This window comes from Triturus cristatus, chromosome 5_2 (assembly GCF_964204655.1).
Source record: "Triturus cristatus chromosome 5_2, aTriCri1.1, whole genome shotgun sequence".
NCBI classification, from domain to species: Eukaryota; Metazoa; Chordata; class Amphibia; order Caudata; family Salamandridae; genus Triturus; species Triturus cristatus.
The window spans coordinates 347,159,960-347,186,225 of record NC_140588.1 but is presented as its reverse complement, the minus strand read 5'-3'; positions in this window follow the sequence as shown (position 1 = coordinate 347,186,225).

Sequence of the window (26,266 nt, the reverse complement as noted above, 5' to 3'; positions counted from 1 at the left end):
CTGTCCGAAGTGCGTGTTTCACCTGCATATACCGGAACACTTCGGAGGGTGCCAACTTATATTGCTGTTGAAGACGCTCAAATGTGATTACTTTCCCTTTGTGCCACATGTCCCCCACTGTGGATATTCCAATTGCGTCCCACCGCGCAAATCCCTTGCAATTTCGGAGGTTTCCCAACTGTTGCGTATCCCATAGCGGGGTAAGTTGTGTTATGATCCCCTGCCATCCCAATTTGACGTGTGCTTTATGCCATATTGTAACTGTATGCGTTGTGGGCCCTATCAATGAGGGGGACTGCTTTTTGTTATAAAGGGCTGACAACATACCGTCTGTTCCCAGTCCCGCCCTGTCCGCCTGAAAGGCCGGATCTGACTGAGGGGCGTGAATCCACTGATTAATGACTTTCAATTGGGCCGCCCAGTAATATAAATGTATGTTTGGGAGTGCTATCCCTCCGTCATACCAGCCCTTAACCAACTTGTCCTGAGCAATGCGTGCAGGTTTGTTTCCCCACATTAGAGTGGCGACTTGCGCTCTAATCGTTTTAAAGTAGCGGTGTGGCACCGGAAACGGCGTTTTCTCCAGTGCGTATAGGAAGCGAGGGAGCGCCATCATTTTAAAAAGGGCAGCCCTGCCTAGTAGTGTCAGTGGTAGTGTTCCCCAATGCACCGCATCCCTTTTCAAATGAACCAGGGGCGGCATGAGATTCAGTTTAAAGAAATTATCCGGGCTAGGTGTTATATATATATACCTAAATATTTAAACGTGTCCTCTGCGATCTGTAATGGGCACCCATCTGGGAGAAGCGGTGGTGGACCATGTAGAACGAACAGGACCAATTTAGACCAATTTATAGTGTACCCTGAAGCCCTCCCAAATACGTCACAAATATTTAGGAGTACCAGTATCGAGCGCCTGGGTGAGGTCATATACAGTAACACATCGTCCGCATATAGGGAGATACGATCCTCCCATCCACCCGCCCACCTGATTCCCCAGATCATCGGCTCCCACCTAATCCATGCTGCCAATGGCTCCAATACTAGGGCAAATAGTAGTGGTGACAGAGGGCATCCCTGACGCATGCCCCGTGCCAACGGAAAGCTCCCAGAAATATGGCCATTGGCCGTAACATGTGCCACCGGTCTGGTGTATAGCAGACGGACTCAAGCACAGAATTTAGGGCCAAAGCCCAAATGTTGAAGCACCGCGAATAGATAAGTCCACTCAACCATGTCAAAAGCCATTCGTGCGTGTAGCGATAGTATGACGGCAGGCTCTTGAATGTATGGGATACGGGCCATCACCCCGTGCAGGCATCTTAGATTTAGAGCCGTGTTTCTGCCTGGCATGAAACCGGATTGATCCGGATGAATTAGTGTCGTCAGGTGTGGCATCAGTCTGAGCGCAAGAAGTTTCGCAAGAATTTTGGCCTCTGCATTGATTAAGGATATCGGGCGATATGAGGCGCACTCCTCAGGGGGCTTTCCAGGTTTCGGGATTACTATTAAAGTGGCCGTTCACTGGTCCAGCGGGAGTTCGCCCACCTGCAAACTGTCATTATACATATGTAACAGGTGCGGGGCAACGGTCCCAGCCACCGTCTTATACAGCTCTATTGGTATGCCATTTGGTCCCACCGCTTTCCCGGACTGAAGCACGCTAATTGCCACTAACAATTCTTCCACTGTGAGATCAGCCTCCAGAGCCAAGGCTGCCTCCGGTGTGAGCTTGGGCATACCAATATCTTTAATATAGGATAATGCTTCATCCGCGGACATCGCTGATGAAGACTCATACACCTGTTGAAAGTGTAGCGCCAGGGTGTGTGCTATCTTTTCTGGGTCAGCCGTTTCTGTCCCGTCAGACGCTTGGAGTTTCCCTATCCATTTTCTCCCCTGCTCCCTTTTGTCAAGCCAAGCCAAAAGCTTACCGGCTTTATCACCTGATTCGTAAACCCTGTGTTTTGTAGCCATCATTCTTAGCTTAGTTGTTTCCCTAAGATACTCCCTATATTGTTGTTGCATTAAACGCAAGTGTTGGGAAGTAGCCGGTTTTGGGTTGGCAGTGTGCCGGGCCTCAGCATTATATAATTCTAGCTCTATGTCATTCAGTTCCTGTTGTTTTTCCCGTTTATGCCCTACGATGGACGCCATGGCATGACCCCTGAAAACTGCCTTATAAGCCTCCCACAGGGTGGTCGGAGAGCGGACCGAGTGCATGTTGTCTTGGAAGTAGTGTTGCCTCACCGCAACGCTAGCTTTTCGGATCTTTGGGACCTGTAAGTAACCCAGAAAGATGGGGTAGACACGCTGCTGCACCCTGTGACGATATGTATATGTTAATAACATTGGGGATTAATCAGAGATACCCCTAGGTCTAATCTCCACTTTTTCAACATTTTTCAAACTGCCCATGGTGGCGAAGAAATAATCTGTTCTAGATAGACTGCCTTGGACCCCAGAGTGAAAGGTGAACTGCCGTGTTGTCGGGTGGTGACTTCTCCATAAATCAGTGAGTCCCAGCGCCTCCAGAAAGCCCCCCAAGCGCGATCTATTCGTGTGGTGCGTTGTCACAGGGTATCGGTCCATGCCCCCATCTATAATTGAATTAAAGTCCCCTCCGATCAGCAACTCTCCCTCTGGAAGGTCAAGCAAAAAATCACTCAGAGCCGGAAGTGTGACAGCATGTAGGGCCGGGGGAGCATACACCGACACTATATTAATAGCTCGCCCTTCCCATTGTCCAGCAATGGCCGCAAACCGTCCATATCCATCTGTCTTTATTTTATGTATTATTAGTGGTGACTGTTTTCTGACCAGGATACCCACCCCTCTAGAGCCTGAAGAAAATTCCGAGTGCGCTACCATCTTAAACCCCCCACCTGTCCAGCGCCCTACAAGAGGCACCCGTAAGTTGTGTCTCCTGCAACAAGGCCACCATCAGGGAGCTACGTTTTAGGCATTGTAAAACTAAGCCTCTCTTTATTTTGTCCCCCAGGCCACGCACATTCCACGTTATAAGGGTCAAGGGAGCCACCTGAGTCACACGACTGGACCCCTGATCATTACCTAAAGAGTCTAGGTCCGCCATACTTGTGGGATTGTATAGGAGATAATGTTGTTTCAACGGTTTGATGCCTCCATTGACCAAAGTTCAGGGATGTCTCGACTATGTGTGTCCCTGCAAACTCAACAAGAAAACATAAAGTGAACCATCTAACCATACCCCATCCCCCCCCTCCCTGCCTCCCTGCTCGACGGATTCCAAACTACCCGCCACCCCAACCGTGCAGAGTGCTTATTCCCCAAACCACTGAACATTACTTGCGTGTGAGGGCGAGGATTCCTAGGCAGTCCACAGTCCTTCCCCGCCCCTGAGGCGATCGCACCCCAAAGAGTCACCAGAGCTGCTTGACGTTATCACCTGCCGCATGCTGCCGCCCTCCCCCAGGCAGAGGGGGGGGGGCTTCCAGGCCCTGTCAACTTTTCCGCGTTTAAGGCCCTTTGTATTACCTCGCCCAAGTGAACTACGCGTTTGGTGACATCCAAGTACAGAAGTCCACTTGACCTTGGCAGCATGCACTTTTAAAGCAGTTACGTGTCTCTATAGACGCATGACGCTGGAATCCTCACTCCCCTGTCTGCCCTGAAGCTCAATTGGGAAACTGATATAGGGGAGGTCATCCCAGATAAGGCGTGGGGAGAGATAGTGGAGAGAGCCTGGAAGAGCACGAGGAATGCGTGATTTCAATTAGTGCACTTCCATATTTTACACGGAGCATATCTTACCCCAGCAAAACCCCGGCTCAGCCAGCAACCTGTCCGAGATGTAATGCCGAAAGCACAGATTTTAAACACATGTTCTGGGACTGTTAGTTTCTTGACAGTTATTGGGAGGATATAACAACAATACTGTCAGACCTCACTGATAGAGAGTTCGACCAACCATGGCTCACTGTATCTTACACTGGTTTCCCCATACGTCAAAGAACAAAATTACTAGTCAAGTTTTAGATTTGGGTCTACTCCTGGCCAAGAGAAACATCACCACACATTGGAAGGCAAAACAGGGCACTAGCATCGCAACGTGGAAATCAGAATTCCTAAAATGGGCCGAGTGCAAAGGAGTAATTAGGTTACAAATAGGGAATTGCACAGGGAGTGAAAAGGCCCTGTAAAGGGCGAGAGCTTGGGAAGCACTATTTGTAGCACTCAAATCCCCCAAAGAAGATGCGGATAACACATCTGTAGGTGACCCTGTGCCAGCCATGGTCTAATGTATAGGTAGCTCTACGCCCACCTCACTCTGTCGCCTCACAGGTAGCAGTGGCGCTAGACACACAAGCCTGATAACACTCAGCTGCAGCTGCCTCCCATTCAAATAAGTTGCATCACTGAGATAACAGTTCTACTGACCTCTTGCAGTCAGCACTTAAGTGACACGCCTGGGGGAGTGGGGAGGGAGGAAGGGTGGGGGGTTAGTTGGGGATGGGAATTTCCAATGGTTGAAAAATACTTCTTGTAATGATTGTAAGCTTTGCCCGAAAAATTGGCATGGACATCTTATGGCACTACGACTGTGCCTTAAATAACCTGATTTAAAGTGTGACTTTGCTAACTATCTGGGGTATGTAACCCAAACCCCTTTTCCCTTTTTCTATTTTTTTCCTTTTTGGATGTATGGAAAATCAATAAAAAATGTGTTTAAAAAAAAATAGTTGAGCCAACTATAACTTGCACCCCGGTAATGCACTGCTGATGACGTCACATATTATATCACTCATGACATGGTCAGTAACATCACTCATGGCATCACTGTTGATATCTCAAATGACATCACTGATGGCATCATCCAGTGACTGTGTGTTTCTGAAAAATGTAAGTACAAGTGAAATGTCCAACTAACTATAACGCCCCTGAAACCTGTGGATTTTTCAATGAATAAATATAGATTACCATTATTTTTCCAAGTTTATGCATTATTTAGGATAGCACAGCTCAGAAGAGAAAAAAAACCCTTGCTCATTATTTCTGAGCTGCACAATTTGAAAATGAAGCTCTAACTCGCAGAATACTGAGTTAAATGATTTTACGCACTGCAGGCGCATAAAAACAGGTGCTCGGTTGGTTCTACACAGAGGCAGCAGTGCCCTTCATGATATACAAGAGCCATCTTGCAAAAGCAGCTCCATGTGGGAAACATCCTTTACCCTGCATGCGTTACTCCACAGTGCCATTACCCTGCAGATTTTACACCGCACAATCTTTTACAACGCATTCCCCAAAGTAACGCCACGGAGTTAAAATAGCAAATTGCGTTGTAATGGGGAATGTGTTGTAATGGATTGCGTTGTAAAGCCCTGTGTTGTAAAAGATTTTGCGGTGTAAAACCTGCGGGGTAATGGCATGCGGAGTAAAAGTGTGCGGTAAAGTGTCCTATTTGCTCCATGTATCTGAAAATAGCAAACCACACAATAAAATACTTCACAATTCATGTTGCTCAAGATTATTCAATTTAGCAGTATGTTTTCTAGTCTGACAGTCACGCTATATATACTAAAATAAACATGTTATTTGTGTCAGCCACCTTCAGAGAACTTTCTGCAGTCACACTGGTTGAGGTATGCGACTGATATATCACTGTGCTTTTAGATCTGAGGGGGCATGGAACTGGGCTGAATAGAGTGATGTTCGTAAAGCCTCAAGTACAATCATTATACTATAGCTATCAATGGATTTGGCTCAAGTTATTTCTTGAATATATAATATGTACTGGGGCCTCATCATCAAGAAGAGCATAGAGTGAGTCGCACACTACTATGTCCCCTATGTCCATGTGCAACTAAATTATAATCCATGCAGCTCCTCAATGTCTTTTCAAGAGCATTCACAATGGCCACCATCTTTGGTTTATGTGACAGGCTGGAGTGCTGGAGGACGACATGCAATGATTCTAGCTCTTACTACCTGGCAATGTCAGAAGAATTGTACCACAGGAAAGTATCTCTCATTGTTGTATGTCAGCATATCGAGGTTATTAATATCGACCTTCAACGTACAGCCAAGGTAAGCATAGACAGGGAATTATAGATTTACGTTCTTAACTCCACATCTACTGACTTTGACTAAATGTAGTCAAAATTGTGGTGTCAATATAAATGGAGATGGATATTAAAAACTCAGTATTATGGTTTTTACAACTCAGAATACACATTTTTAAAACTTTCAAATATTTATTTTATGTGTAAACAAAATAGTAATCTTAGACACATATTAACAAACACACATAAAATATATAAACAAACATAAATATTAAACCATCTTAAACAACATAAAATAGGAAAGGAAGAAACGCTCATGCAAAAATGTTCCAGGCGCTGGATAAGAAGACTTGATCTGTGTTAGAAATGGGATTCCTGGTTTGCTTAGGTATGCACCCAGGCCTGGCAGGAACCACCATTATAGTCAGGGTAAGCTAGATTTACACTAAAAGATAACCTGTGCTCACCCTCTGGTAGCTTGTCACAGAGCAGTCAGGCGTATCAAAAGAGGCAAAGTGTAAATTATTTGTGCAACACATACACAGAGTAACCCAATGAATACACAACAAAAAGACTCCACACAGATTTAGAAACATAGATTATTATGGTATGAACAAAACAAGACTCAAACGACAAAAATTCAATGCATCGAAGTTGAGATATTGAATTTTGAAGGAATAAATGCAGTAAAGCACTTAGAAGCAAGTAGCGCTAAAAATGTTACTTTGGGTTGTGCTGGACCGGGACAAAGTCAAAGTTCCGACCTCATGGAAGTACAGGCTGGCTGCAGGACCCACGCAGGCCCCAGTGAACAAAGTACCTTTCCTGAATGCAAGCAACGAATTGTGTCGATCTTCTCCATGCAGTGAAGGCAATGTGTTGGTCCCTATTCATGCGGGCAGGTCGATGCGTCACAGTCGAGACTCGCGGTTGGGAACTCGGATCAGCATTGTGTCATCGTTGAATCTCGCAGTTGGGTCGATGCGTTGCAGTTGAGCCGTGCGGTCGGGACCTCGGACCGACACAGCATCATTGTCAAACTGTGCAGGGTTCTCTCTGCATCAAAGGGCACTGCATCGGTTCCGCTCTGTGCAGTGGTGACGATGCATTGATTTTGCAGCAAAGCAGCTGCAGAACCCACTTCTGAGATCCAGAACTTGGATAGGGCACCTCAAGGAAGGGTAGGACCCACAGAAGGCAGAGTCTAGCAGCACCAGCAAAATTGCAGGAAGTCTTTTATGTCCCTTGGACTTCAGAAAACAGGAGGCAAGACACTAAGCCGTTGGAGATCACTTGGATAGAAGGCAGGGTCCAGCTCTCCTTCAGCAGGCAGCAGTACAACAAGCAGAAAAGCAGTCTTTCCAGATAAGCAGGCCAGTGGAGTCCTTTGCTCAGCACAGCAGTCGTTCTGAGAGAGATTCAGTTCAAGTTCCACAAGTGACTGATTTTAGGGGGTCAGAGACCAAGTACTTATACCCAAAAGCGCCTTTGATGCAGAGAGTGACTTCAAAGCAGCTCTCTGCAGTGCACAAGGATCTCTATCAACCCAGTCCTGTCTGCCAGGCTATCTGTGGGGGGAACATCAGTACTTTGGTATGAGCAGGATACTACCTATTGAAGTGTGAGACCCTCCCATTCCTCGTTTCTCAGGAAGACCAATCAGAATGCAGATGAATGTATCAGTCACTCACCCCTGACGAGTATTGGAGACAAGCTGTCAGGCACATAGAGCATTAAGTCTATAATGACACTAGTCAAAGATTTATTGAAGAATTGGTGCTAAGCAGTGAAGTATTTCCACTATTTCAGTCTGATTGGATCACTTGTACGATTTAAAAATAACGGACACATATCAGCACTCTGATCAGTTGATAAAGGCTGCGAGGAAAGCTGAAACGCGTCCTGAATGAAAGTTGCTGCTTTTTATTATCGGTATCTGGCATTAAATGAAAGAAAATAGTTATGACTCGAGTGCAGATTTCTTCTTACTTGGAGGAATATTGTTATGTGTATATATCTCCCAACAAGGAATCCCCATCGGGACATGGAGCACTCCACGTTTTTTCAGCCTTCACTTTCATTTAAATTGGCAAAAGTGTTTCAGCATAACAGCCTTTTTCAATGCCATTGCATGTCAATATTTCTTTCAAACCACATTTAAAAACTCCCCTGTCCTGTACTGATTGGACAGATCCAAGTGCGGTAAGGGATGACGGACTGCGATATCCATAGTTTGTTGCCACTATTATGTCCGCCATTTTTACATGATTAATTTCAAATATGATTTCATCATGAGTTCGACTCCATGCTCATAAAATCCATTAATATGACACTTTGTAGTGATGAGCACGTGCGCCATAAATTTATGTCATGCATTATGTCCCTCATCATTTGTGAGTCACAAGTGAAAGCAGTCCCTTGCCCTGCCGTACTCCTCACCCACAATATAGTGGGAACAAACTATGGATATGGCAGTCCGACATCCCTTACTGCACTTGGATCTGTCCAATCAGTACAGAACAGGAGTGTTTTGCCCTTAAGGCAGTGGAGATGTGTACTTGTGGCTTTACATGTAGGAGGAGTCTAGCTGCAGTATTACAAATTCTGTGTTGTCTTCTCATAGTTTACAAAGTTGAGTTATGATGCAGGCCATTAGCATAGTACAATTTTGATAGGACAAGAAAGATGGTAGCTAGAACCCTGTGTGGGAATCCTATGTGCTGGAAGATATGTCACAGTGTTTTAATTGCGAGAAAGGTTGAATTGGCTACCTTATCCACTTGTGGATTCATTGACATTTTGGCATCCATGGTAATTCCAAGGTTTTTTACTTTCTTAGATATTTTTTGTGGTGGTCCTAGATCGTCAGGCGAGGCATAGAGAAGATCTTAAGTTTTCCAGTTGTCAAAGTTGACTATCTCGGGTTTGGATGCATTCAATTTGAGATTGCTTCATGTCACACATCAAAGAGTTTTACTGTCCTTTAGGCTTTCCCATTTTAGAAGTATCTGCATGTCATCTGCGTAGTTAGAGCAGGTGATGTCAAACCCTGTTGAGGTTCCGTATGACACGGGACCGCAGTTTTGAGTGGTAACGAATATGGATGAGTTTGGTATCTACGAACCGCAAACGACGAGTATAATGGGTGTACGAAGTTTCGCTATGCAGCCATGTATGGTTCGTCTCATTTTTGGGTTCGTTCATCTGGACCCTCGGGTTCCATTTTAGATACAGCGTCCATTTTGTTTCTTGCCCTCAGGTAGCCAGCGAACGGGCTTCTTGTCCGCTTCGTGACCCTGGAACTCTCAAGCTTACACGAAGGACACGTGTTCCTTTGAGGTGACTTTTACGATGAGGGAAACGACACGACTAAGGCAGATGGCCCCGCTCGAGGCTCATCTTGCCGCTCCGGTCTATTGTTTCAGCCATGCATACATTAGACATGAGGTCTTTGACCCCTCTATCGAGTTTCCTTTATTGCCCCAACACTCTTTTCTAACCTGTTATGCATCCTTGTCCTTTCCTTGCATCTGTTCTTCGTCCTTCCTCTTAATGTGTTTATGGTTAGGATGGAATGTGTTTATCGCGGAGGGGATATGTTTTTACAGTTGGGAACCGGCAAGACTGTTGTAATTATGTTCCGGCCTCTTGAAACATGAATGCGACCCTTTTGCAGTTTATTGTGGGAACTGAGTTGTAACCTTTGTTCGCCATACTGCGCTATGGCAAAAACCTGCATAAAAGGACCGACCCACTTCTACGAATTTGAAGCAGTCTCCGAGAACCTACACGTTGTGTACTTCTTGTGACCTCTGTATCCCTGCAGTAAATAAACGCTGATCTCTGACGTCGCTGGAAGTGTCCCGTGTCTCTGTGTTTAGTACGCCAGAACAGGTAACCCGCGAAGGTTTCAGGTGTTGTTCCCTGGCACCGCTGGGTCTTAAGAATAACCCAGTCCTTCAGTTGGCGCCCAACGTGGGGCGACATCAACGGTACCGGTCCAAAGCCCGACGATCGTGAGGAACTTCGTGTGAAATCTCCGAGGGAAGGTGCACCCCGCTTCATCGATCCAGTTGTCGAAATAAGTGGCCCGACGTCTTTTCCCGCGAAGATCCCCGCCTCCTGACGGCTGCGACGGACCGATGCCCTGACTGTCGACCTGTTTTGGCGCCTGGCGTAGTCCTTTGTACGGCGAGACGATTGACGGGCCTTCCTGGTGACGCCATTGTTCTCTCAGTTAAGTATTTGTGGGTCGCTCCCAGTGTTGCTTTGTTCTTTGCATGGTTCCATAGCATTCGTGGTTCTTAGTTGTTGGGTTTTATTTGACGATTGCAATTGCCAAAAACCGAGGGTCTTGCATTTTTGCGAGGACATCGTAATCCGATAGCCCTTGAAGTTTGTATACTCGGTTAGTGTGCACGATGCCTGGCCGTAGTACTTTGTTTGGGTTTCTCAAATGTTGCAGCATGGATTCCCGGCTGGAGGATTCGTGTCCGATACCTCCGGTTGGAACTCCGCTTTACGAGCTCTATAGTCGCCATGGCGTGGGTCCTATCGTATATAATGCATATTGGGTTCGCTACACTAAAAAGGATGGTGTCCTTAGTTGGCCACCTCATGGTAGTTTCGAGACTGCCGTTTTAGATAATTTGGAAGCTAAATTATTTAAAAAGAAAGCTAGGCCGGCCATGTTTGATTCCTTCCGGTTATGGCGGAAAGAGGCCAAACAGAAAGAAATCAAACAGAATAAGAAAAATAAACGAGAAGGTGTTATTACGGTGATGCGCAATGCAGAACAATATCAGTTAGATAAAGATGAGAAAGAGCAGGAAGTTAGTGCTCGGCTTCACCACATGGCAGTGGACAAATGTTATCCGGCGCTACCTTCTACGACCGATAAGGCAGGAGAAGAATCGGTGGAAGATTCGCTTTTGTCTTATCTGATGAAATCGCCACCTCCCTATGCTCCTGATGTTATGGGTCCCGTTCGTCCACCTCTTCCTCAACCCGCTGGTTTGGCGGCTGCTGGTCAGCCCGCCGTTCCTCCCGTACTCCCGAATCCCCTTGGGCCCCAGATCGTACATCCTCTTGTTCCGGCTTCTCTCCCTCCTGCGCTTTTCCAAGTTCCTCCTCAGCCTGTCGTTCCCGCTACTCCTGCTGCTGCGTCTACTTCTACCATTTCCACCCCTATTGTTGCTGCGCCCGCATCTTCTTCCTCTTCTCCTTCTGTTCGTAGTCGTCTTTTGACTGCTGTTGCTTCTCTTTATTCTCCGCTTTTTGGGCCGATACTTGGCTCGACTCTTTCAGATATTGCTCAAAGGCGCAGTCAGCTTCCTGATGATAGGGAACGTGAATCGTTGGTGAAAACTGCACGTAGATGGATTCGTAACCCTGTTAAATACACCTCACGTGTAGTGTTTGAAACGTTTTCTCAGTTTAATGTGCCCACGCAACGGTTTGTGTTCGAAGAATTGTGTAAGTCATTGAAAGAGGAGTGGGACGATGATATAGCTGATGATATACCACCTGAGGTTTCCGAGCTACAGCTTCGGTTTGCCACGGGTGTCATTATAGGTGACAAAGTTCGAGAGGCTCTGGAACGCTTGTTATCCTTTCGATGTACAGTGCAACCGCGTGCGCTGTTTAAGGACGCGACCGCGGAATGGATGGCACAACCTGGCCAATATCCCATGCGGGAAGTTCCCCCGGTATGGATGCCAGGTGACGCTGCTGCTAACCCTCCTGTCCCAGGCCATTTCCAGAGGGTGTGGATACACCTCCCTTGGAAGCGATCGGAAGTTTTGCAAGTGAAGCAATCCCTACCTGATCCCCGTAAGAATCCTGCAGGTTATTATAAGGAGTTGTCCCAATTGGTGGATGCTACTGTTATGAACCTAGCCGATATTGATATGTTGTTTGGCAATGTGGTGCCTCAGCCGATTTGGGCGAAAATTCGTCACGAGAATCACGCAGCCGAGTTAGGCGGTGACTGGGCTGCCCTTACAGCGGCAGATGCCCAGCAGGTCGGTGGGGCTAAACCTGAACAGCTTATTGTGGCTTTGCCCCAGAGGATAATTACCCTCATGAAAACGCTTATGCCAGCGATGCGCGTCAATTGGGACAAATTATCAGCATGCAAGCAAAAGAGGGATGAAAGCGTTTCTGATTTCTTTACGAGATTCGAGGAAGCGTTTGTTGATCATAGTGGTCAGGACATGGGTTCCGAGGGTGGTCAGCGGCTGTTCGTTGATAAGTTTGTATCGAATTTGTTGCCCGACCTTAGCAACAAGTTGAAGAATTCTGAGAGTGCGTGGGCTGTTTCTACCACTGCCCAAATATTGGCTACGGCCCAATATTACGAGAATAGAGAAAAAGAGGAAAGTGAGCGTGCAGATAAGAAAACGAAGGATCTTAAGACTAAGGTCTTATTGCAGCAAGCCTATCCTCCGCGTTCACATTTCAGTGATACACAGCAGCAAAATAGATCACAATCACAGTTCTCGAGATCGCAGACGCGAAATGTTTCCCCCGCACCTCGTTTTGTGCTGGGATATAATCAATGCGCATATTGTCGTGGGGAGGGCCATTTGAAGTTTGACTGTCCGGTTCTCCGTGATAGGAACAATGGTGTGTCGGCTCGAGGAGGACGTAGTGGCCCTCAACAGGTTTCCCGTGGTAGAGGTCGCGGAGTTACCCAGAATCAGGCCGAACGCTTTGCAACGTCTTCGGACTCGCAAAATTGTTTCGATAGGCGCGAACCATCGTCAGGTCGGTCTGCACAGTATCATGTGGATGACTGTTATGTTGAGTGTGATGTTGATACGGATGGCATCTACTAGGACAGCCATAGACAAAGGAAGGGAGAAGTATCAGTTCCGGTTGATCAGAGAGGGCCATATGTTGCAGTAGCCACTATGGGCGTTGTTGAGCCTTTTCTGTTGGACACTGGTGCGGCAAAAAGTTCCATCATGCATTCAAAACTCCCTGGCGCGCCTTTGTCTGGCTTAACGAATGTTTCCGTTGGATTTTCTGGCGCCCCCGTTAGTAATCCAGTTTCTAGCCCTTTGCCCCTTACAATCGGGTCTCATGAGCTGGAAGCTCCTTTGATTTTGACTACTGGTTGTGGTGAGAATCTTTTGGGTCTGGATTTGTTGAAAAGGTTACATGCGACTTTGTACTGTTCTCCTACGGGTGTTGAGCTTACGTTGGGCAAGAGCGTGATTTCCCCTATGTATTTATCGATCGACAAGCTCCCATTGGAATTGAGATCTCTTCCAGACTCCTTGTGGGCGACAGGTCCCAATGACGTGGGCCTGTTGGATATACCACCTTATGTTGTCCAACTGAAAGTTGGTGCGCGTTTGCCACGTATACCTCAGTATCGTATTTCCCTTGATGGTGAAAGGGCACTATTAGCGATCATTTATGATTTGATCGGCAAGGATGTTATTGAGGAGACACGAGGTAATGTGTGCAATAGTCCCGTGTTGCCTATTCTGAAACGAACGGATCCCTCCAAACCTCCCGTGTATCGTCTAGTTATCGACTTACGGGAGGTGAATAAAGTAGTTGTTCCGCAATTTCCTGTGGTGCCAGATATTACAGCTTTACTGACTCTGATTCCAGCCACTGCATCATGGTTCTCGGTCATCGATCTGAAGAATGCGTTCTTTAGCATTCCAATTGCTGAGGAAAGCAGAGATTTGTTTGGTTTCTCATTAGGAGGTCGTAGCTTCAGATTCAAACGCGCTCCACAGGGCTACTGTGAGAGTCCATCAATCTACAGTCAAGCTCTTAAGAGTCAGCTTGATGCGTTTGTGTTACCGGCTGGTGCAGACTTGATTCAGTACGTTGATGATCTGTTAGTTGCTGCTGACACTGAACAGCTCTGTAGAGCCGCTACAGTGTCTTTGTTACAGCATCTCTGTGCTTTACATCATAAAGTGTCACCTTCCAAACTACAATATTGTTGTCAAGAAGTTACCTATCTCGGTCACTTATTGTCAAAGGCGGGAAGAAGGTTGACCCCTGAACGAATTGCAGCAATTGCTCGAATGCCTGTGCCAGCAACTCAGAGAGATGTGCGTGCCTTTTTAGGTATCACGTCATACTGCAGACAGTGGATCCCGAATTTTTCACTGTTAGCGAAGCCATTGGTAGCTCTCACGTGCAAGGACGTTTCGACTCCTTTGCCTTGGACGGAGGAATGTCAGAAAAGTTTTTCTGAATTACGTGATTCATTGTGTTCGGCTCCTGTGTTAGGTACTCCTGATTACAGTAAGCCTTTCACATTATACGTCCATGAGAGGGACGGTTGTGCGTTGAGTGTTTTAACGCAACAATTTGGTGATAAACAGCGTCCGTGTGCATATTTTTCCTCGACCTTAGACCCGGTAGCTAGAGCGTTGCCGAGTTGCTTGAGGGCGACAGCGGCAGCTGCGGCGTCTATTCGGCAGTCCGCAGGTCTGGTCATGGACAATATGCTCATAGTAATGGTTCCGCATGCAGTTGATACGCTCTTGAATCGGACAAAGACTCAACATCTGACGAGTGCAAGGTTGTCTGGGTACGAGCTGACCCTGTTGGCAAGTCACGTACAGATCAAGCGTTGTAATGTACTGAATCCGGCAACATTGTTGCCGATTAATATGGAATCAGATGATGTGCTACCACATGATTGTTATTTACGGACTGAGGAAGAAACAAAAGGTCGTGTGGACCTGAAAAATACTCCTTTGTCAGATCCCGATGGTACTTTGTATGTGGATGGCTCTTGCTTCAAGTTGCCGAATGGTGATGTGACGACTGCGTATGCTGTAGTGACGTTGAGCACGGTTGTGGAAACTGCGAGATTGAATCAGAATTCCGCGCAAGCGGCAGAGTTAATTGCATTGACAAGAGCGTGTGTTTTGTCGAAGGGAAAGCGAGTGAATGTGTTTACTGACAGTCAGTACGCGTTTGGTGTTGCGCACAATTTTGGAAGGTTGTGGAGAGAAAGAGGATTTATGACATCGCATGGTACAAAGATCCAGCACGGGCATCTCGTGAATGATCTTTTGGATGCACTCACATTGCCTAAACAAGTGGCGATCGTCAAATGTAGTGCACATCGGAAAGTGACGGATGATGTTGGTCGTGGTAATGCATTTGCGGATGAGATTGCTAAAGAAACGGCTAAGAATCTTGCGACTCGAATGTATGTCACGAGTTTAGTGAGGTGGCCGGCGGAGACTGGTATGTGTGAAAATACTGTTGAAAGTGTGAAAGCAATTCAGAACGAAGCTACGGAAGCTGAAAAGACCAAGTGGAAAGAAAGTACAGGGAAATTGGATATGCATGGATGTTGGGTTGACCTGACGGAATGCCAGAGGTGGATGTTACCAGACGCATATGTATTAGCTGTTGTGACGATGGCTCATGGGTTGTCACATATTAGTGCGAAAGGAATATGTAAGTTCTTGTCTCCTGTATGGAGGAATGATGGTATCGCTAAGTGTGCCGAAAGAGTGGTTAAGAATTGTATGGTGTGTTTGATGCATAATCCCGGAAAAGGCACCCCCACTCCACCTGGTCATTTCGCTCCTCCTGCCTGTCCCTTTGAGGTTATCCAGCTGGACTTCATCCATATGGAGAGATGCAATAATCTGAAGTATGTTTTGGTTGTGGTTTGCGCGTTCTCCAGATGGATTGAGGCCTATCCTCTTAAGGATAATACTGCCCTGTCCACAGCAAAAATCCTGCTGAAGGAATACTTTCCTCGGTACGGAATGCCCCGAATTGTATGGTCGGATAATGGGAGTGAGTTTGTGGGAAGTGTAATGCAGAGTGTGTGTAAGGGCCTTGGAATTCGTCAGAAATTCCACAGTGCTAATCATCCTCAGGCAGCGGGTTTGGTTGAAGGGTACAATGGTACCCTGAAGCTGAAACTTGCCAAGATTCAAGCTACGACTGGTCTGTCATGGCCTGATGCCTTGCCTCTGGCTCTCCTATCGACCAGAGCAACCGTACACTCTCGAGTAGGGCTTAGCCCATATGAGATTGTGTTCGGTCGCCCTGCGAATATTTGGGGAGTCCCGAGACCTAGGGCTTTTGATAGTCTTGAGTATCCAATGTTGATTGATTATCTGCATGATTTGACCACTAAACTACAGTTAATTCACCAACAGGTCTTTGAAGCTCTACCAGCGCAGACAGAGGGTCCTGGACACCAGCTTCGGCCAGGAGATTGGGTGGTTACCCGAAACTTTGGTCGAAAGCGTAATTTGGAGCCAAGATTCGTCGGACCCCACCAAGTCTTGTTGACGACGAGGACAGCGGTTCGACTGGCGGGCCGGAAAAATTGGGTTCATGCCAGCCACACAAAGAAGGTACCGATCCCCTTACCAACCGACCGTTGGGTGAGAACTGGGATTTCGACCGCAGAAACTGAGACTCCTTTGCGCTTTGTGCCATTTAGCGACGCTCACCCTGTGGAGGAGGATTCGTCATTGTCAGATCCACAGGTGAAGTCATTAGTAGCAGAGAACCCAAGGTCTGACTCGTCATCTGTTTCATTGAACACTGTTGCGCCATCTGAACAATTGTTCGTAGAGCAAACTCGACCTGGAAGAAATCGATACTTTCTTCGTTCAAGGACTAATAAAAATTGACAGTATAGTGGTCTTTAACGTTACGAATATTATGAACAATTACATCCTTTCTTTCTGAGTTTTTATGTGCCTTTCCACTGCTAAGAGATTTGTAATAAATTTGAAAGTTTCGAGGAAACCTCTCCATCCGGGTTACCGTAGGGCCGTGCGGGTACTTCTTTCTGTTTAGCAGGTTTCTGACGCTAGGTCGGTTACTTTTGTCGATCTCTGGGAACTCCTGGGGATTGATAATCGCTATTCAGAACGAAGTGCGTCAAGTACGTCACGGACGGTTTGTAGAGGATGGCATTCTCTAAGCTAGTGGACGAAGAAAGGGTGTCAGCGCAGAGATCAGAGTTATTGAGGGTTGTACAAACAAAATGTTTTCTGTTTCAGGTGTTTCTATTGTTTCTAACTGTATCTATGTTATTGGTGGGTGGAGTGTATTTCGGAGTATCGTTGTTCTTGCCTTCTGTTTCACCTACCTCTGCTCTTAACCTAAGTTCCCTCACCACTGTTTCCCCACATTCCTTTCATCCTTTGCCTCAACATGAGCAGGTTAGACGTGCGGAATTTATGAATAATTCCTTTATTCAACTCCTACATCAGCATCAGTTGGTGGTGAATACTACCAATTGTTGGGTGTGTGGGTTAATGCCACACACTATGGATAGGGGTATTCCGTATTTGGTCCTTCCATACAGCTCCCAGGGTTCAGCTCGAGCATTCCAAACTATGTTTCGCAGTGCACTAGATTCCTACCCCAGTCGAGAGCCACGGTCTGTCAACTTTGGTCCTGGGCCGTACCACAAGCCTTTGGCGATAGCCATAGCAGATCTGGATAGAGATGTTTTTGATGCATCACTCATTTCAGATGAAGAAGTGCAGGCCTATAAGGATCTGAGCGAGACTGAGTATAGTACGTCAGTGGGTGATAGACAACTTAAGAGCTCGTCCCCAATATGGATTGTACCGCACCTTGGAAATTTCTGTTTGCAGGGTTTGGGTCGAAATCCGAGAGCACAACTTGGGAACAGTGCTTGCACTGAAACGTATGTCCTACCGATGCTCTCCTCCCCTGTTTTTCTGACTGCTAAGGGCACCTATTTTGTGTGTTATGAACGCGCATATACATGGTTACCCCGCGACTTTTCGGGTACCTGTTATATTGCGAATCTTTTACCTCCGACTTTCACAGTTGCTTCAGACTACCACAGAACTAGAGTCGTGAGAGGCGTTATTAGCAAAGAGGACACTGCTGGTCAAGAAGCAGGAGACTTCTTTAAGGGTTTCTTGCCGTTTTGGGGACCTATGGTTAATAGTAGGAACCTAAGACAGTTGACCCGTGTAGTTGAGTCGACTGCTAATATTACTGCAAATGCCCTTGGTAATTTAACAGCTGAACTACAGGCGGATAGACTCATGACGTTGCAGAACCGTATGGTTCTAGACGTTGTTCTTGCAGATAGAGGGGGCGTGTGTAAAATTATCCATTCGAGTTGTTGCATTTTTATTCCTGACAATGCTCCAACTGTTTATCAAGCCATCTCGAAGTTGCACAAGATTTCCGAGTCCATACACGTGGACGAAGGTAATTGGACGCTCCTAGGATGGTTTTGGGGCTTGATGTCAACCTGGGGTTGGAAGATTCTAATGATCGTAGGGGCTGTTGTAACATTTCTGTTCACGTGTTGTCTTTGTGTACAGTGTGGTCCTGCTTTATGTGGCCTATGTGCTGCGACGTGTATAAGGCGGCCATCTGTTACCAAGGAGACATTGATGAATAGGATGATGTTCCAGCAGCAGCTGAACGATCTGATGAATATTGACATAGATTCAGATCTTGACTAGTGCTTGCCTACATGAGGGCAAAAGGAGGGTCTGAGGTTCCGTATGACACGGGACCGCAGTTTTGAGTGGTAACGAATATGGATGAGTTTGGTATCTACGAACCGCAAACGACGAGTATAATAGGTGTACGAAGTTTCGCTATGCAGCCATGTATGGTTCGTCTCATTTTTGGGTTCGTTCATCTGGACCCTCGGGTTCCATTTTAGATACAGCGTCCATTTTGTTTCTTGCCCTCAGGTAGCCAGCGAACGGGCTTCTTGTCCGCTTCGTGACCCTGGAACTCTCAAGCTTACACGAAGGACACGTGTTCCTTTGAGGTGACTTTTACGATGAGGGAAACGACACGACTAAGGCAGATGGCCCCGCTCGAGGCTCATCTTGCCGCTCCGGTCTATTGTTTCAGCCATGCATACATTAGACATGAGGTCTTTGACCCCTCTATCGAGTTTCCTTTATTGCCCCAACACTCTTTTCTAACCTGTTATGCATCCTTGTCCTTTCCTTGCATCTGTTCTTCGTCCTTCCTCTTAATGTGTTTATGGTTAGGATGGAATGTGTTTATCGCGGAGGGGATATGATTTTACAGTTGGGAACCGGCAAGACTGTTGTAATTATGTTCCGGCCTCTTGAAACATGAATGCGACCCTTTTGCAGTTTATTGTGGGAACTGAGTTGTAACCTTTGTTCGCCATACTGCGCTATGGCAAAAACCTGTATAAAAGGACCGACCCACTTCTACGAATTTGAAGCAGTCTCCGAGAACCTACACGTTGTGTACTTCTTGTGACCTCTGTATCCCTGCAGTAAATAAACGCTGATCTCTGACGTCGCTGGAAGTGTCCCGTGTCTCTGTGTTTAGTACGCCAGAACAGGTAACCCGCGAAGGTTTCAGGTGTTGTTCCCTGGCACCGCTGGGTCTTAAGAATAACCCAGTCCTTCACTGTGATCAGATATGGCAGTGTTTCATGTAAATGTTAAAAAGCATGGGTGAAATGATTGAGCCTTGAGGGACCCCTGCTTTAATGTTGTATGGTTTAGAAGGATATGGGGGTATGTATAATATTTGTTCTGTTGTGTAGGTACGATGTGATCCCAATGAAAGCTGTGCCCACTATTCCGGCTTCCTCAAGTCTTTGGATGAATGTATAATGATCCACAGTGTCAAAGACTGCTGAAAGGTCCAAGAGAATATGGGCAGCAATCGGATTCTAGTCCACTGTGTTTTTAATGTCATCCCTGATAGATATTAGGGGCTGATTAAGTGCCTTTTCCTGGGTGGAAACCAGTTTGGGAGTTAGAAAGTATTGAATTGTCTTCAATGAATTGTGATATCTGGGTGAAAGGCACTCTTTCTATGAGTGTGCCCAGTAATTGTCCATTTGCTATAGGTCTGTATTTGTCGGGGGCTTGATTATCCTGGTCAGGTTTTTTTTAAAGGGGTCATATCTATGTCTTTTTTTAGGTCTTCTAGGAAAACCCCTATTATTAAGGAGTTGATGACGAGTGTTCTTATTGGGATGGCAGCTGAAGTTGATAGTTTGATGTTTTCAATATACCATAACGTGCAAGCTTTGCTAAGGACCAGTTCACTACCCGCAATATGGTGCAGTCTTGCAACATTTCATACACCAGCAGACTTCGTACTGTCAGGCATTCCACTGAAATGTGCAGCAATACAAGTACGATGAAGCTCATTTAAGCTACCATAGGACCAATTGAAATATGAGGTAGAGGAGAACCAAATTATGCTGCAGGGTTCAGTAAATTATGCAGCAAGAAATGGTAAATTATGCAGCATAATTCGGCATGTTTTGTGATAAAATGACTTCATTATGTTGTCATTTTTACACTTGTTAGCACTGTCTGTGTTTCACCTATTTATTATTACAAGTTTAACACCCAAATATAGCAACAAGCAACAGAAAGGTGACAAGTCAAACTTTGTGAAAGCTCTTACACTGATTAGCAACTCATGTTGCTGAGTTTTTAGTTACTTTTGACTTTTTTGAGCTAGAAACTAGTTTTTCTTTGTTACAATCTGCAGATTTTGCGGCAGATCATGGATTATGTGGCAAATGCTGCAAATCCAAAATGATGCGGAAAATGCCACAGCTGCAAAGTCACATAATTCCAGTGACCCAGACCATACAGCAAGACTCTTTAAACATCAGAGAAACAATGGCTTCTGCTGAAGTAAAATGAAAGCTTTGCAAGCAGAAAGGCATGTAGAGCTGCGCCTGGCTTCTCATGACCAGAAAGGGTACACACAGTGGGGGCAATTCACAAAGGTAATCATATATATGTGAAGCATTACTCCTGTAGTTCTCCGTTATGTATCTTTATATATATGCCTTTGTGAGTTGGCCTAAAGACATCTAAAATCTGAATAAAATTAGAATAAACAAGAAATATTCATGTACAATTAGTAGACATCGAAAGGACTGCGTCCTCTTTTAACTTTTACTAATATAGAGTTGGACGTACCAGGGCCAATTCACAAAGTTGTGCAAAAGTATGTCAATGCAAAGTACGTCAATGCGTACTACTGTATTACTACTTCCTGTACTCATAAATGCTTTTCTTTTGTAAAGCAGCCTCCCAGTCTGTCATCTTCAGGGCTAGACTGGGAACAGGGCCGGACTGGGAACTAAAACCGGCTCTGGCAAAGTGCTCGGCCCCCCCCCCCCCCCCCCCCCACCCGGGGGTTGGGGTGCGGCAGAGCTCTTTGCCAGGGCCGGTTTTCAGCCGATTTTGCTACAGGACCGATTTTGTTACAGGGCAAAAACGGCCCTGTTACAAAAGCGGCCCAGAGGGGCCCAAAACCGGCCCCCACCCTTGCGGCGCACCGGGGGATTGCCCGGTGCCCGCTACGGCCAGTTCGGCCCTGACTGGGAACCAAAAACAATGCTGGCAAAACTTTCAAGCCAGCCCCACTCCCTGACTCTATTCTCTCTTGCTTTCTCTCGCCATCCATTCATTTTCTGTCTCACTGTTTCTCTCCCCTCTCCTTCTCTATCTCTCCTTCCTCTCTGGTCTTTGTCTGTCTGTCTGTCTCTCTCTCTCTCTCTCCCAACGCCTGCATTGTGCATGCTGCTATTAACCTCAAAAGCCAGAGAAAGTGACAGAGGTGCCAGCATTGGCCCTGGTTCTTCAAAAACTGGTCGCCACTGGCTCAAGACCCCAGGGGAAACTCCTGATGGAATAAATGTCCACTCCAGCCCTGGTTGTCTTATAGAGTGCAGCTATAGAGGGGTGTGAACATTTATGCTTTTATTCAGACTTTATTCACTGAAGCTCATGGATTGAGCAAGTGCATACTCACAACTTCAAGATCTGAACATGGTCTCACAAATGTATTTACTTGACATATCCAATTAGTAAAAAAAAGCCCCTAAGGCTCATCCTAAAAATCCAAAATGTTTCTCTTGTGAAAGATTACTAATTTATTTATTTACACTTTGGTGTGTCGTGCTGGTGCTACATTGTTGTGGTTTAATAGAGCTGTACTTTGTGGAGAGACAGAGTTGGTTAACAGACAGTCTAGCAATGTGACTCTTAGGGTACATATCTCGAGTAGGGTGTTGCAATCACAATGTGGCTTGGACCAGGGGAGTTTTAGGTGCAGGGTGTTACACCCCCCAAATAAATGTATTCTGTAGTAAATAGTTGGTTACATGTACTTGAAGTCGGGTATGGTGAGGTGTTTGTCAGAATTCACTTGGAATTTTTACATCAACAAGCAGACAAAAACACACACACACACATTCTTGTCTCTGTTTTACAGGGCTTAAAATGATTATTTTACAAAATTTTGAGTTTTAAGTACCCCTCACTATCCACACTCCTCTCCCTTTCTACTGTAACTTAAGCCCCCCTCCTTCCATGCTTTTCATATCGTGTATTTTAACTACCATGATTGTTGGGAACTCTTAAGCTCACACCACCCTAATTTTACTGACAAATCTAGGCACCTGGTGGCTGAGCCTACTTTTTCTCTTACTTGAGGTCTACAAGCCAATGCAACCAGTCAGGAAAAGCTGCCCACTGGAACCAACTAAACAGTGCTTTAGTTAATTCAATGAAGGATGTATCTTTAGTCCAGAGAAAGACAAAAGCTTCTAAAAGCATGATCCATGCTTAAATAGGTTGCAGAATATTTAAAATATTACTTTGGGCTTTGGAGTCTCTGCAGCATCCTGTTTGTATCCCTTTGTGCATATGTACTCACACTGTTGGCGTGGAAGTCACTTATTCAACACGTTCTAGCCATTAAAGAATGACTACCACATTTTAGGCATGGAAATGTATTGCATCCTATCCCACAATATTAACTCTAGCACTATTACTTCTAGCTACAAACATAAATATCCAATGGCCTATTGTTTGACAGTCTCTAGTCTAATGTCCGCTATTATGCGAACAATGTTATAATATGATAACAGTTGGTATACCTTTTCCTTCTTTTGACCAAAAGCTGGATTCTGCCTCAAATTCTGTTTTGAACATTTAGGAAAGCATTTTAGAGTATTTATCAAGAATTGCTGAAATATTGACCATTTAATTGTGTTAGGACTGTTTGGAGATGGATTTTCCTTCAACTTCTCCTCTAGGCCAATGATGTGTCATCTTTGTTCCATTTTCACTATTCTAGTAACCTGCTGCAAAAGTCACTCATGCCATGGCCACCTACAGATAGGCTCATCACAGTTTTGAAACATGCTGCTGGGTGCATTTTCCCTCCTGGAATGATCGCTTTGGGCCTCCACAGCCATTCTATTTATCACTGCATCATTTGAATCTGTTCACACGGTGTCAGAAAGTAAGTTATTAATTTGGAAAGAGGTTACTCTTCCCAAATTAACATCCACACACCCTGATTAGGTATCAGCACAGCTCTCAGTGAAACTCTGCTCAACCTCTGGTATCTAATGCACAAGCAGCTTGCATGTTCCGAGACAAATGTGTAAGTTCAAATGGCACTAGCAATTTTAAAGTCAAGAAAACAACAAAATATAATTCCGCTACCATTGGAGTAACCATAAAAGCGGCAAAAAGTTACCTCCGATAATACACCGAGGAGGTATAAAATGCAAGAACTAAAGAAGTAAAGTTTCATGCATGCAAATTGTCTCATAGGCCAACCGTCATAAACGTATATGCTCGTTCTCTCCCTCTAAGTGCGTGACTACAAGACTACACCACCCGCACGAACCGCATGACCCTTGAAAAATAAAACCAGAGGGTGAGTGCAATCTGGCAGAGTATGACTGAGACAGTATGCAGGTGGCTGAACAAAACAAAGTCACAACATAGACCATCCACACTACACATATAAATATCTGGACCTAGAATATAGCACACCATAGAAAAGCAACCCATAATTAGGACAAATTCGGACATACAATCACATGAATATATATCTCACATTCACAATGGGAGCACTATATCCACTGTTTTTCATAAAGAGAAAATTGAAAGGAAGAATATTGTCAGGTTGATAACTACGGATTAATGATACCTAATAATACATAGTAATGGTCCAACACTAAAGGTGTTTGAGATGCATGAAAGTAGTCGGGATGGATGAGGGAAGTAAAAGTCACCTCTCTGTTTCTCTCCTATTTTACAGAAAATCCTCTGAAGAAATAACCAAGACAGGTGAGAGCATTAGGCCTCACGAATGTGCATTGTGTGCATGCACAAAACAAAGCAGGGATACACAAAAACATAGCCCTGACGAAGGCCCAGACCCGTTTGGGCTCCCACAAAGGGCTGAAGCAAGTTGGCACAGAAACAAGGGTATAATTGAATGATTGAATTCAATAGAACCGAGAAAACTCACGTTATTATTTATACCGCAGGTACTCTTCAAATAAAGCAAAAGCCTTTGGGTATACATTGAGGCATTTTTAAGTCTCACTCATCTGGATCCCTGCTTATCCAGTTTTTCTTTATCTAGGAACTCCCATTCCATCTATGGTTGAGTCTGCCCGGGTACTACCATCTTACCCAGGTGTGGATAGGCGCCGATGATGAAGCATGTCACGATAAGTGAGTGAGGCGTCTACTCCAATATTTTTGGATATCCCAAACTTGTAGGACAGAGCAGAGGTAATATCTAAACATCAATTAGTATCAGTTTACAGTTGACCTGGACCTACATGGGATTTCAGGCCAACTGTGATGAAGCAGAGGTGTGTACCGGTAAATGATTTTATACTTGAGAGTTAGTCTGCTTTTTGTAAGTGAGAGTCTTTCAAAGGACAAGTCCAAAGTTGATGCCAGCAAGATTATCTTGAAGTTGAATATGTTTTCATTGAGATCTCACTGAAGCTGTAGGTTTTGGCTCCTAAGACTCCAGCTTAATTTCGCAGCTACTAATTTGCTTCTCTGCTGCGATAGATTTGGCTCCTTGCTCCAGTCCAAGGATTTCATCACTTTTTTTGTTCTCAAAACCAACCGATGGGATAAGGCTGGAGGTTGCAGCTGGCAGGGCTCCATGGGGCATGATACCTTCAACACAGGGTTCTCCTGCATCATATTTTAGCAGTGCAAAAAGCTCTAAGTGGGACAATACAGATTTGCTTGCATGCCAAGGGCCCGATTACCATGCGGTTAGGAGATCTTACCCATCGAATCGGTATGGAAATGGTTTCTGACCAACTCTGATCGGTAGAGACTGACCGACCGAGTATTATGTATCCGGATGCTTCCAGATACTATTTGGTTGGACTCCTATTGACTTCTATGGGAGCCTATGTTCCTAACCACATCGTAATCTGGTCCTTGGTCGGAAAGACATGTTTCCGATCCAATTCGGAAGGAGCAAATGCCGTTAGGAGGCCTTCCTAACCGCATCATAATCGGACCCTAGATGGGAATGCTTTCTTAACCACATTGTAATCGAGCCCTCAGTGTGAGCCCTCCCTGGGGACAACTTAGCACTGTGTTTCAGTCTTCTGAAGGTGGAAAAATGACTAAGTCCCACTTTTCTCAAACTGTTGAAATCGTTTCTAATGGTCACTCTGTTGGCCTCAGATTCTCAGAGAGCAGGTTTCTATGTACCAGGTCTCTCCCCAACTATGGTGTCTGCAGGATTCAGTCCACAATTTTCATCTGTGCCTTCTTGGAGATGGGAGTCCTTCTGGTTTTCGTGACTCTTGACCAAGTAAACAAGAGGAAAATCTACTGACCCTTGGAAAGCAATTTCAGTTCTTCGGTGCCAGCTGGAGCCAGGAGTTTTCTTCTTGAAGGATGTTTGCTGTCCTGTTCCAGCAGTGTTCCGGGGAGGTAGTAGTGATGATATGCCAGTCTTATCCTGTACAGTAACCAGATATTTGGTAATTCCTTCCACTCAATCCTATTTTCTCCCAAATTCCCCACCTGCTTTTATAGCACGACCTCTCTTGGTTTAATGAACATTTCCCATGTGCCCTGAAACAAAATGGCTCCCACTATCTTCCACTTGAAGGAGCTCTTGTCCTTCTCTTTGCCATTTTCCTATGCAGATTAGTTATCCTCCCCTCTATCAGGGCTAAAACTACCAGGGTTCGAGCAGAACGTGTAGGAGGGCCCTAGGAACAAATGGTAGCAGATGTTGATAGCCACATTTGGTATCTTCAAATGGAAAGAATTAGTGCTAAGGGTGCCCTTTGTTCTGCCAGCTGTTTTTGTCTCCCTCCCAGATTGCTAATTGATATTAATTGACAACTGGTTGGCAACAATTCTGCCTTACTACGCCCT